This window comes from Falco naumanni, unplaced genomic scaffold (genome assembly GCF_017639655.2).
Source record: "Falco naumanni isolate bFalNau1 unplaced genomic scaffold, bFalNau1.pat scaffold_93_arrow_pat_ctg1, whole genome shotgun sequence".
In the NCBI taxonomy this organism is placed as follows: domain Eukaryota; kingdom Metazoa; phylum Chordata; class Aves; order Falconiformes; family Falconidae; genus Falco; species Falco naumanni.
This window is the reverse complement of record NW_024427576.1, coordinates 17,277-24,979: the sequence shown is the minus strand read 5'-3', so window position 1 is coordinate 24,979 and position 7,703 is coordinate 17,277. Positions and strand designations below refer to the sequence as shown.

At 54.7% G+C, this 7,703-nt stretch overlaps 1 non-coding gene across 1 annotated transcript; it reads right to left on the bottom strand.

Annotated features, from left to right (window-relative positions):
• Positions 1 to 209: 209 nt before the first annotated feature.
• On the bottom strand, positions 210 to 294 carry LOC121082383. The gene has a single exon (XR_005826004.1). It is a non-coding gene; the product is annotated as a small nucleolar RNA SNORD45 (small nucleolar RNA).
• Between the last annotated feature and the right edge of the window lie 7,409 nt (positions 295 to 7,703).

Here is a 7,703-nt window from a genome sequence, read left to right as displayed (position 1 = left end):
CTTTGGGTCACCAGAGCCACACTCAGTTCACTTGAAAGCATCTCCTAGTAGCAGTATCAAGCTCAGAACTGTACCTCCCTGATGCCTATATGGAAGAAAACTCAAACTGTGCCCCCTTCTCCTTAAGCTGGGTTACAGCTTGTGACAGGAATTTCATCCCACTGCTTGGAAAACCTCCAAGGCTGCAGCTGAAGGGAACTGGAGTTCCCTGCGTCTCAGAGTAATTCTAGAGCTAAAGTGGTGACAGACATCAGCTCTAGATCAGACGACACATGCCAGCACTCACCACTGACCCAGGGTGGCAACCTCCTTCCGTCCTACCCAAAGGTTTCAAACCCAACACACTGTCTTCCTACGGCAGGAAGCTTTTAATTTTTTACTTTTTAATTTTTTTACGAATTTATAATTCGTAACACCATTAACGCATTCCTTGAGACGGGACTACAGATACATTATGCAGACCACCAAGCTGCCATTTGGAAGTGCTGGAGCCTTATGGTGAGAAATTTTTTCTACAACAGAGCGAGCAATGGTGAATAAATAAGACTGAGACAGGGTCCTTTTCCTCGAGGGAAAAGCACGCAACACATCAGCAATTGTTGAACAGACGGGCAGAATTCTCAGAAAAAGCAACCCCTAACTCTTAACAAGAAAAAGAAGGTCATTCCTCTTAATAAAAGCACAGCTGTGCTGAAACAAGTCAACACAATGTACTCACCTGTCCCAGATGAAGGCACATAAGCAACATGTTTCTCTGGAAATGACACGCTCAGGGCATCAGGTTTTCTTACCCCATCCTTTCATGGCATCACCTTTAAAAAACACCAAGAAAAGGTCAGTTGTGGTGTTGGCTTGGGAGATTCCCATGCCTGGGGGGAGTCAGGAATTCCACAGTAGTAAGTGCCTCTTTGGACACAGACTTTCCTGAAGGTGCTCCCCGCCTCCAGACAACTCCCTGGACCCCGAGTGGCACGTACAGGTGCAAGGAGGAAAAGAACGTCAGGGAACAGACCAGAAACATTAGGGAAAGGCGGGGGGGGGGGGGGGGGGGGGGGGGAAGAGAAGAAGAAAACCTAAAAAGAGGACAGAGATGTAAAGGGAAAACCAGCCCTGGGCTGCAGGACAGAGGCGGATGATGAAGAAAAGGGGAGAAGGAGAGGGAGTGGGACACAAGCAGAGAGAGTGAAAGAGAAGGGAGCAGCAGAATGAGAGAGAAAGACAGAAGGGAAGAGGGAGCAGGACAGAAGAATAGGATGGAGAGCTACAGGGAATCAAAACACGATGGGTTTGTATGGCAAGGTTTGGGGAGGAGGAGGAAAAGGAGGAGAAAGAACAAGAAACAACGTGTGATCAACTGACCGCAGCTGCCGTTCCCCATCCCCCTGCGGGGAGGAGACAGGGAAATCGGCAGTAAAGTTAAGCCCCGTAGAAATGGGGGCTGGAGGGAAGGTGTTCTGAAGATTTGCTTTTCCTGCACATTCTCCTGCTCTGACTTGACTGCTAATCAATCGCGCTGATTTCCCCAGGTTCAGTCTGTTTCGCCCACGGAGGTAATGGCGGAGTGACCTCCCCATCCTTGTGCCCACTCGTGAGCTTTTTGTTATATTCTGTCCCCCCTGTCCAGCGGAGGAGGGGGAGCGGTAAGAGCAGCTTCGGTCCAGCCCGGGTCACCCCCCCCCCCACACACACACACACAAAATCAGAGCGGCACAGCGAAGGGAGGGGGGGCAGAGGAGGGGCAGGGGGCGCCTGGGGCACACAAGAGGGGAGACAGGGTCCCACGGACCAGGACTCACCACAGCTCTCGCTTTGGTACCGCTGCGAAAATGTGCCGGCTCAGACGCGCCTTTCCCCCTCTCTCCTCCCTGCCTCCCTCCCGCAGAACGCCGGCCGCTCGGCTCCCCCACCCCCGGTAACCCCCGGGTGTCTCACGGCTCTTCCTCGCAAGACGCGGCTCCCGGACACGGCGCGTCGCTCCCTCGCGCACCGGGGGCCGCCCCAGGCGGTGGGTGACACACGGACCCCGCTGTGCACGCGGGCACCCGGCTGCTGCGGGGCTGGTCCCCCCCCCCCCGCAGGGCCAGGCCCTCCGTGCCCGCAGCAGGAGGCAGCTGCTGCCCGCCCGCCCTCGGGTTCCCTCTCCTTCGCCTCTCCCCGGCCGGCCCAGCTCCCGCCCGCAGCCGGGCCGTGCCCCCGCTCCCCTCCCGCACCCGCGCCGCGGGGGGCGAGGCCGGGCAGGGACAACCCCCGCCAGCCCGAGGCGGCGCGGCCCCCGGCAGAGGGACAGAAGCGCGAGGGGCCGTGACCGGCGCCGCTCGGCCCCGCCCGGAGCCGCTCCCGCCGCAGGCCCTTCCCGAGCGGCAGCGGGGGGCCGGCTGGCCGCCGCCACGGCAGCGCCGGGGGCACCTGGGGCTGGGGCCCGGCTGCGGGGGCGATGCTGCAGCGGGGGCAGCGGCGCGGGGCGAGCGGGGCCGCGGCAGGCTCGGGGGTCTGGCGAGCTGGGGAGGCGCCGGCGCCCGGGGGGCGGCCTCCTGCTTCCCCGCCCCCCCCCCCCTCAGCCCCCGGACCCTCCGGGGCCCCCGCACCCGGCTCGCGGGCGGCTGGAGCCCCCCGTGCCGCCCCCCGAGGCGGCCGGCGGGCACGAGACACCCCCACCCCCCCCCCCCGCAGGGTCCGCTCGCCTCCCCTGCGCCCCCGGCCCCCCCGCCGGGCTCGCCCCCCGCGCCGCGCCGGCAGCCCGGGCCCCGCCGCTCCGGCCCGCAGCGCCGCCAGCCCCCGGCACGGCCCGGGCAGCGCGGCCGCAGCCGAGTGCCGGCAGCCGGCACCGCCCGGCGCTCCCGGCACAGCGCGGCCGCCCCCCGGCAGCGCAGCCCCCGGCCCCCCGCGCAGCCCCGCGACCCCCAGCGCGGCTCCGGCCCCGCTCCCCGCCCCGGCCCGGGCCCCGCCGCCCCCCCGGCGCTCTCCCCCGCGCCCGCCGCTCGCCGCCCCGGCCCCCGCTCACCTGCCCGGGCGTGGCTCACTCCCACCCATTGCCCTGCAGGACAGAGACATCCACCGCATTACAGACAGGGTCGGCCCGGCAAGTCTCTGCCTCCTCCGTGTATTGCTTTCCTGATCCTGCTTCCCACCTCAGCCGTAGGGCCAGGAGGCACCAGCCTGGAGCAGGGGTACCCAGCCAGGCCTGGGGGAAGGGGTGCATCTCAGAGGCAGAGGGGCTCTAATCGCCCCGTTTGCAGTGAGGAAGTAGCTTGTGCAAGTGAGTCCACATCACAGAGCAAAATCCTGCCACAGGACCTGGGCTACCCAGGAGCACACAGCTAAAATGTACGGAGAGTGGGATACTGCACTGCCTGGTCCTACTCCCACCTCACACAGTGCCCGCCTCAGGAGCCCTCAGTGGGGAATTCCCCTGTTTTCTCGCAATACCCAGTATCCCCATCATCACCTCCACTCCAGCCAGTTCACACCCCCATGCCCCTTCGATGGGTGTGCAATTGCATCCGCAGCCCAGCAGCAGCACAGTGAAGCGGTGCGGTACCCAGGTGGGTGGATGCCCCCTCCGTGGGGCAGATCCGTCACACAGCTACAGCACGAGGTAGAGCACAGCACTCCCACTGTGCCCGCTGAACAGGCATGTCAGTACTCATTTCTGGATTTGCTGATCTTTGTAATGCACTCTGTAGCCCAAGGCCTTATTTATCACCCATGCTATCCTCTGCACTGACAGCAGTGCTGATCTTCCTCGCAGGCTGTTGTTTTCTCATCTCACCCCTGACATCAGAGTGCATCAGAAATAACAATTTTTTTCCTCTGTGGCCTCTTAATGTGAGGGCAGTTCCCTGGCATCCCTGTCTAACAGCTAGGCACTGAGGCACAGGGAAATAACAAACATTCCTTAGATCCTGGGCCAGGTGAGCCGTGGGTTTTGCTGGCAGACCCGAAGTGCACAGTGCAGTGAGTATCTGGCTCTGCAGCCACAGCAGCGCAGCGCTGAGCACCAAGAGGTGCTGTGCCAGTGGAAAATGAGGGACGCACCCTGGCACGGCGGTGGAGAGACTGGATGAAATGATCTTCCTGTAGGCCCTGTGTAGCCTCCGCCGGTAACATTCAGTTACTCAGAGTGATTTAAAGAGTCAGTCACCAATATTCGAGTGAGCGGAGGAGGTTATCTTTATTCACCAGCGCTGGGTGCATGGGGGATCCCTCCACCAAAGTCATGCACACCGAGGGGATTCTTCAGTCCCCTCTTTATACAAGCAACTCAGACCTATTCATTAACTTTCCAGGAAATCGTTCACATATTCATTACAATGCCAGGAACTCATTTACACATCTCACTAAACTAGTGACCATGATTTAAGTCCTTGTCTTTGCCACCTTTCATAAACAACAGGAACTTAGGACCAGATAGCCTTTTTAAAGATGACAAATCCAAGGACTTCGCAATTAGTACATCCCTCATGTTAGCAATAAGGGTCCTTGCATGTTTCCCAGCTTTTAGATAAACATAAGTACATCATCCTATAGATAAGTGGTGCATCATTCATCATTCAAGAGCATGAGGAGGGGAAAGATATTCAGCTGCTTTAAGGTTTCTATTCTACAGCACCTTATCTTCTCACTGCCTGTCACCTAGCACCTACAGCAAATAAGCAGGCGACCCGCAGAAGGCACCTTCCTTCAGTTTACAAACCCTGACCCATTCCTTGGGCAGATCGAGCATGAATGAGTGTCCCTGAGTCCCAGAGCAGCTGCATTATAGAGCCTTCACTGCAATGCTTGCAAGGAAAGGAGCACCTCTCAATTCTTGCTGCACTGTTTTACCATAACTAGTTGTCCCCAGCACCAAATCTTGTGCGTTTCTACTTGAAAAGCAGTTTAGAAAGCCCTAAATGATGACAAAGTTTCTTTCTAATTTTTTGCTCCCAAGCAAACAAAGTGTTTTGTTTGTCTTGCAATAAAATGTTTTTGATTCATATCCCAAAACTGTCAGGGCTTGGTGAATCCAAAATGGATTTCTTCCAGGATACACAATGAAAAGATTGAGTTGTTCTCACTGCTCTGGTCTCCAGGAGGAGCAAAGAAAAGTCCGAACTTGCTCCATACAGGAAATCGGGCCCAGCTGTAATAATGATGAGGGAGAAACGGAGCGGCACTTTCCTAAGAGCTATTCTTGGGCTAAATTCTAATATATTTTGCAAATGCTAGGAAAGTAGTACCCCTGAAAGCCAGAAGGTCAGTCTTTCTGATGAGTGCTGGCTTCTTACCACTGTGCCACCACCAGGCACAAACAATACATATCTTTCTCCTAAACTGACTCTCAGAGGCAGCTGTGGAAATAAACCATTGTCAGCCCAGCCTGAGATGAGCACTTGAAATGTTATCCCAAATTACTGTTTAGGAGGCAATGGTGGGAAGCCCAAGTGACTTGGAACTAGTGCAACCAGTTCTGCCTCTTACACAAGAGGTCATTAGCATTTGAACAAGGTAGTGACATGGCACTTCACAGGCAGAAACCTTGCTTTGAAGAATACATAAAAGCACACACATCTCTCAGTTACTTGAACGGGGGAAAAGGTTTCTCTTGTCCATCCCAGATTTTCCAGGGCACCGCTATGTGTGTTTACTTGTCTGGAAGATGTGCCTTGTATACCCACCCAAAAGTAACTCACACTCCGGTGTGGAGACAAACACACACACGGGTTACTGGTGACAGGTCTTTCCCAGTGTTGGTAGACACAAACTGTTGGGATGCTGTCAGGTACTGCAGTGCTGTCCCTGCTTGCTGCAACTGAGAGACGGGACGCAGCTTGATGCAAGCAAATGTCACTTTAATTAGCTGAATATCATGATTATATACACACAAGCAATTGTTACATCTAATTCTGATCGGTTCAAAAACTTGCTTATTCAGTAACTATGTGGCAACTCCTGCGAGGATCTCACACTAGCTATTTAGCAATTCAGCAATAAAGACAACAATGTCTGCAGCTCTTGCACCACGTCTTTGAGCAAGCTGACAAACCGACCGCCTTATTCCTTGTATAGTCTCAACTTGATGATTAGTCCCTGTTTCTATACCCTTCAGAAATTTCTCATGTCCCTTTCACCAGGGCTTGTGACCCACAAGCTCGAGCACATTCCTTTCAACTAACTGATTGTTACTTGTGGTCCTGCTTCCCAGGCCCCCTCCTGCACCTGCTCTCGTCCAGCACATCTGTGTGGTTCCTCCATTCCCAGCTGATCTGCTTGCGCCCACATGCCAGGACCTGTCCAGAGCAGTTTTTCCCCTGTGATGGAAAGTGCAGCACAAGGCTGTGCCACAAGTCTGGAAACCCCTCCATGCCCCAGCAGAGTGTGGGACAAACTCCCACAGCACAGCACCTTCCCTTACCTCCTCCCACCCTTGGGGTCTGCAGCTCAGAAACGATCCCTTCCCCTCACGTGCCCTGCAGCTCTGGAGTCCTCATTTGAAATTTCAGGGGCAGAACTTATGAGCGGGGCTCCAACAGTCCAGCTGCTTGGGCATGCGGGACTGGCAGAAAGGCATCAGTCCAGTGTCCAGGGCCTTGGTGCAGTTTGGTGCCTCACAGCACAAGGGTTGTATCGACATGATGAACATCCGACGTTAGGGGCAAACTCCATCTGCTCCTCTTCAGGAGAAGTTTAAAGTGGTTCTCAAAGTCAATAGGAGTCATGTGTGCATATCTGAGGGTCTTCACTAATCCATCTGCTAATTAAATAATAATTAAAAGCCATGCTGTCCACATGCACTGCAATCATTACTTTTCATAATTAGCTAAACGTGTAAGTCAGAGCCACTGCTTCAATTTTTTTTTTGTCCGCTGCCTCAGCCATCGCTTGCTTTGACTGCCTAGGCTCTTCACCAAGGCAGAAAATTGGTTTAGCTGCATTCAATGGGTCTGTGCTAAGTACCACTACATGCTGTGAACTCCTTGATGCCTATTTAATGACCCTTGCCTATTACAACTGAGAAAAAGAGATGATTTCAGGATGATGTTCAGCAGTGGTCTGGAACAGCAATTGAACAAATCCAACGAAACCCAAAGAAAATGGTCATGCCGCCTTAAGGTTGCTACAGCAGGTGCTTACAATTAGAAAGCACTCAAAGAAACCCTGGGTGTGGGCCAACACTGTTTACTACGTATTGACACGCTCTTTCTTCAGCTAAACACGTCCGTTGGACCACTTGCATTGGTGCTTTCCCCAGCTTTGGAGAGAGAACAGAAACGGTGTGAGCAAGACAAGAGAGCCACGGGCACAGGGAGGCTCCCACCTGTGTGCAAAACACTGGCCCTTGGGTTGCTTTTAAGACTCAGCCCAGTCCTCACTGCCTGGAGCACATTTTCCAACAGAATTCAACTCCAGTTCAGATAAAAGCCTATGTTTTGGGCATTATTTTGATGTGGTGTAAGGAGAGAGAGACACACACAGTAAAATTAGGCTATGGCTGGTTATCAGCCCAAAGAGGCTCCCTAGCACCAAAGTAGGGTTGGGTCCTCTGCTAAGCAGAGCAGAACTGCCAGTTGGACAACTCAAGCTCAAACTTCTCTGGAATAAGGCCCCACCTTTTTCCTGAATGAGTATTATTCCCTTGCCAAACTGCAGTTCTACTCAGACCTCAACATTCTGCCCGCAGGCTTCTCGGGAACAAACATAAGTATTATTTTTATAATGGGGAA